Source organism: Mesoplodon densirostris, chromosome 6 (assembly GCF_025265405.1).
Source record: "Mesoplodon densirostris isolate mMesDen1 chromosome 6, mMesDen1 primary haplotype, whole genome shotgun sequence".
In the NCBI taxonomy this organism is placed as follows: domain Eukaryota; kingdom Metazoa; phylum Chordata; class Mammalia; order Artiodactyla; family Ziphiidae; genus Mesoplodon; species Mesoplodon densirostris.
In genome coordinates, this window is record NC_082666.1 from 36,991,789 (window position 1) to 36,997,788 (window position 6,000).

Genomic DNA, 6,000 nt, shown 5'->3' on the forward strand with positions numbered 1-6,000 from the left:
AAGGGCGCGGGAGAGGAGTCTAAGCGGTGAGAGGCGTGGGCAAAGAGACAGACTAGAGAGTGTGTTCTAGCAATGGCGAGAGGACTTTCTCAGATTGGAACGGACGGCTGGAGAGCGGCAGTGAGCCGCGGAAATAAAGAAGACTTCATAAAGCAAGTCAAGGAGGTTGCTCAGAAGCTGTCACGGGGTTCTCAGCAGCGCGACCTCATCAGGAAAGGCTCCCAGGGTCGGCTCTGTGGGATTGGGATTGGGTCTGAGGAGGCAGGGAGACGGCCTGGAGCTGCTTCAGGGCTCCAGACAAGAGAGGACATGTCCAGGAGCAGGGCACTGACAATGAGTATGGAGAGAAGTGGCAAATGAGAGTGGTATTGGGTGGAATCCACTGGATTTTATGGCCAGTGGACTCTGGTGGACAAGAAAAGAGAAGTTACAGATGTCACCGAAACTTTTGGTTTGGGCAACTGGGTTGATGGTGGCAGGAGTCACTGAGACAGAAACACAAAGGGAATTGTGGCAAGTTAGGGTAGAGAGGCTTCAGGGGGAGAAAAAATAAGTTCCAGGTTGAAGGCTTTCAGCTGGGGATGTCTGTAGGGCTCCCCAAGAGCAGAGCCCCCCACTCCTTCACCCATATCCTCAATTGCTTTCTCTCTGCGCCTTGAGCCCACTGTAACCCTAACCACCCATGAACACGCCCATATAAGGGCTCAACTTGTTGTGCAGCCTTAAAAAGAAGTCGTTAAAAATACACTTCCGAGGCCCTTTTGCAGCAGGCTTTCTTGCTAATTATTTTTTGCTCAGCAAAGATAAGAGCCTGCTTTGGGGAGTAGGAGATGGACAGTGCAGGTACTGCAAACTATCTCCTATTATTTAGACAGTTTCTTTGTTAAGCTCTGCTCTCCATGAACTTTGAAATCATGTCACTGTTTCAACAAAAATACATTCAAGACATTTTTAAGCCAACCTATACCTCTCCTTCTCTGCCATGCTCCCCTGAAAAATAAATAAATTTAAATACATTTGTGTATATATGTGTATAAGTATATATATATATATATATATATATATATATATATATATATTTTTTTTTTTTTTTTTTTTAATTGGTGATGTCAGGGAAAAATATCCAAAACTTGGAAATGGGCAAAAGAGATTACTGGGTGTCTTTTCAGTGGGGTGCTGGGTGTTGTGTAGTAGCCCTTCTGGAGATTGATTCTAGAGGGTTGTGCACCTTTGATGGACTTTTTATTGACTAGGCTATTTATAACTCTGTAGGGGTAAAGTTAACTTGCAGAACGTTGATGATAATGCAAAAGATTCTTGTCCATAGCAATGCAAGTTAATTTTTCCAGTAGAGATATGGGTGATTTCTGCCAGATAAAAAATAAGATAAACCTAATTAGATTTTGTCTTATATGATACCCAGTTTTGCATCTATTAGCAAACTCATCATTCCTAACTGAAATATATATAATATATATACATATATGTTCTTCAAATTTTCCTTTAAACCTTATTATCTTACTAGTTCTCCTTTGAAGTCAACATCTTGCTGAGTCCCTCATGAATTGGTTAAATAAAATCTTAGATAAGTTTTCATTTTATGTTTGCATGAACCATGTTTTTTAAATTTTGAAAATTTTACGTTAGTACAATACATTATACTCATATTCTACATTAGATTGTGTGACTTTCATCAGTTCTTTTTATTGGCTCATTTTTTGCTTTCAAACAAATATTTTTTTGCAAAAAAAAAAAACTACATCCTACCCAATGGTGAGTTCATGGAATCACAGAATGAAAAATTATCTCCTCATCAGTATTTGTCACTAGAATTAAAAGAGAATATTGAGGGCCTCCCTGGTGGCGCAGTGGTTGAGAGTCCGCCTGCCGATGCAGGGGACACGGGTTCGTGCCCCGGTCTGGGAGGATCCCATATGCCGCGGAGCGGCTGGGCCCGTGAGCCATGGCCGCTGGGCCTGCGCATCCGGAGCCTGTGCTCCGCAACGGGGGAGGCCACAACAGTGAGAGGCCCGCATACCACAAAAAAAATAAATAAATAAATAAATAAAAGAGAATATTGAACCAGCATTAAATTTGGAGCAATGAGATTATTGCCGAGAAAATATTTAGCTTAAGAAAAATGTTCTTATTTTAAGAGAGCATGGCCAATACACAAATATCTTCTAAAAGAGAATTTAGACAGAGCTCTTTTTTTCCATGATATCAAGATTTTTTTAAAAAAATGAAAACACATGTAATTTAAAATTGTTTTAAATTATATGCACACTTCAAGTTACCATTTGTACATATTAACACAATGTTCATATTTTTAGGGTTTTTTTGTTTTGTTTTCTTGGCCGTGCTGCATGGCATGCGGGATCTTGGTTCCCCCACCAGGGATTGAACCTGCACACCCTGCAGTGGAAGCGCAGACTCTTAACCACTGGACTGCCAGGGAAGGCCCTGTGCAGGTTTTATAATATTTTCAGATTTACTCCAGAACCACTATGTAGGAATTGTTGGGAAAAAAATGCATAGTACACTTTTTACCAGTTCAAAGCATTTTATTTTCCTCATCTGTGTACATATTGTTCACTACAATCTGCTTCTTCAGGCTTCAGGCCACCAAATGCCAGTTTCCTGGCTCTCCAGAAAAACTATAATTTTCCACACTTAAAAAAATAACTTCTAACTTTTTAAAAAGTTTTTTTATAATAATTTACTCATCAGTGAGCCTTCATGTGATTAGACAAAATATTTAAATCCTACCTAAAATATTGAGATTACTGACCATATATCGTGGAAGTGATCTTAAAGTACATCAAGCAGGTATACATAATCCAGAGAGTTTCCCAATTTGTTCCTGTTTCCCATCATCGAAGGTTAAGAAATATTGAACTCTATCTTAATGCATCTTGCTACACAATCAAAACATTCAGTGACAACAAAGAACACCCATGCTCACAGCAACATTATTCACAAGAGCCAGAGGGTGGAAACAACCCAAATATCCATCAAAGGATGAATGGATAAACAAAATGTGGTAGAGCCATACAATGGAATATTATTCAGCCTTAAAAAGGAAGTAAATTCTGACACATGCTATATTGTGGATAAACCTTGAGGGCATTATGCTAAGTGAAATAAGCCAGTTAAAAAAGGACAAGTACTGGAAATTCCCTGGCAGTCCAGGGTTTAGGACTCCGCCCTCTTACTGCCTAGGGTCCTGGGTTCTATCCCTGACAGGGAACCAAAATCCCACAAGCCTCATGGCCAATAAAATAAAATAAAATAAAATAAAATAGGATAAGTACTGTAAGTTTCCACTTATGTGAGTTACTTAGAATAGTCAAATTCATAGAGACAGAAAGTAGAAGGGTGGTTGCCAGGGGCTTGGGGGAGAGGGGAATGGGAAGTTGATGTTTAATGAGTAGAGAGTTTCAATTTTGCAAGATGAAAAAATTCTGTGCGTGGGTTGTGCCAATGGTTGCAAAACAAGGTGAACATATGCCGCTGAACTGTACATTTAAACATGATTAAAATGATTTTAAAAATCAATAAGAAAACAATGTAGGTACCAATTTTTATTTTACCTGGCAGGCACTAACATGTAGGACTCCCCAAATCAATTTTGGATCCTGGGAAATCAGAATTATAGGAGAGGTCCCTTGGAAAAGCCCCATCCCCCAACCCCTGAGACGTAAATGGATGGGATTCCTAGAGATCCCTGAATGGGCTATGAGGCAGCCACGGGTGGGAGGAGAAGGAGGGCAGGAAAACAGAAAATGAACACTGGCCTAGTATCTCTAGCATTTCCCCCCAGGCAGCTCTTTAGTGTGTCTGCTTACAATGTAAAGTTTGGGGTTTGCCTGGTGGGTTCTCATCTGGATAAAATATAAAGCCAGAAGGAGAAGAGGGACAGGGAGGCTGGATACCATATATCCTGGAAGTTTCCTGGAAAAGTCCCTTGCTTGGTCATCACACTCCTGACCAGAAATGACATACTGCTTTTCCCAGAGGCTGGCTTGGGCATGCTACTAGCGGGCTTGCAAATTGTAAATAAATTGCTTATCTGTGGGTATTCCGGGAATGGTTTGACTATCTAATTCTAATGAGTTGGATATACTCTGGTGTTGAACTTATTGCTTGAAGTTTGCATTACCAGGAATGATTTAAATGTTTGAAGCCTTTGAATGATGTTGGATGAAAAATAGAGGGTTTGAAACAGATAAAAGTCGTCCCTCTGTAACACCACACTCCACACTCACACACATTTGTCACACACATCTATCCCTAGCTGACATGACATCTGAGATCACCGCAAGGCCTCCTGAAAGGGGCCACATTGACCCTCCCAGAATGGAGTCATCCTCTCAAGCAGATTTGTCCGATTGATAACAGGCACCTGTCTCTATGGAGAAATGCCCTGCTGAAGACTGTCTCTAAGTCAAGTACTGGTAGACTTACCATTCTTTTTTTTTTAAGATTTTTTTGATGTGGACCCTTTTTAAAGTCTTTATTGAATTTGTTACAATATTGCTTCTGTTTTATGTTTTGTTTTTTTGGCCACGAGGCATGTGGGATCTTAGCTCCCTGACCAGGGATCGAACCCTCACCCCCTGCATTGGAAGGCAAAGTCTTAACCACTGGACCGCCAGGGAAGTCCCGACTTACCATTCTTAAAGCCACCATCACTGTGGGTTTTTTTGTTTGTTTGTTTCAATTTTTAAAAATTTTTGGCTGTGTTGGGCCTTTGTTGCTGTGCGCGGGCTTTCTCTAGTTGTGGCGAGTGGAGGCTACTCTTCGTTGCAGTGCACGGGCTTCTCATTGCGGTGGCTTCTCTTGTTGTGGAGCACGGGCTCTAGGCACGTGGGCTTCAGTAGTTGTGGCATATGGGCTTAGTTGCTCTGCGGCAACTAAGATCTTCCCTGACCAGGGCTCGAACCCGTGTCCCCTGTATTGGCAGGCGGATTCTTAACCACTGCACCACCAGGGAAGCCCCAGACTTGTCATTCTTAAAAGCTCAATGACTCTCAGACACTTTGTTGCCATGTGAGAAACAGCAGGATTATTCTGCCTTCCTCAGCACGCCTCTCCCTCCTCCAGAACACACACACAAACAAACCAAACACCCTACCTGGAGTTAGTTTGTGGAGCGTGGGTTACAAGTAGACTATTGGCTGCTGTACATGGCTGTTCTAGAAGCTGTGCTGTCTGACCTGTCACCCATCCAGGACACCAGTGTTCTCAGAAAAGCAAAGCGAACATGGGTGGGAAGTGATGGCTCAGTAGAGCAGGCCCTCCCTCCTCATTTTGCACTGGCAAGGGCGCTCTGACAGGACTAAGACATCCTGTGATCCCACCAGCAGAAGCTGGAGGAGCGGAAGATTTGAATTTGGAGCAAACTTCAGGCACTCCAGTTGAAGTTCAGGGAGCAGCTGGCATAGTATTCAACCATCCTCCCCCTGATCTCAGGAGGCAGGGGCAACACCAAGCGAGACTGGGGCTCTGTCACCCAATTCTCTCCCTCTCTCTCTCTCCCTCTCTCCCTCTCTCTCTCTCTCTCTCTCTCTCTCTCTCTCTCTCTCTCTCACACACACACACACACACACACACACAGTCACCTGCCTCACTTGAGGAAGCCTCAGCTGTTGGTCTGTTTGTTCCACAAACCCCAAAAGGAAGCCTGCTGACAGCCCATTTCCGGACCTAGAATCACCCTGAGGACACTTGCAGCCACCCACAGCCTTGAGGAGAAGTGGGGCGCCTCTAACCATGACTGACACAATTGCTGAGGAAGCCAAGCCCACAACAGCTGTGAAGGCTGATGGAGCTAGACTTTGCTTGATAAATACCAGCCAACAGTGAAGACTAATATCACCGACCTTGGTAAATAGTGCAATCTTCAAATTAGAAATAGCGTATTCAATTATTTTGCAATGGACTTAGCTGCAGGTTTTACTGGTTTCTTTACTAACTGCTGGTTTTTGTGTCCTATGT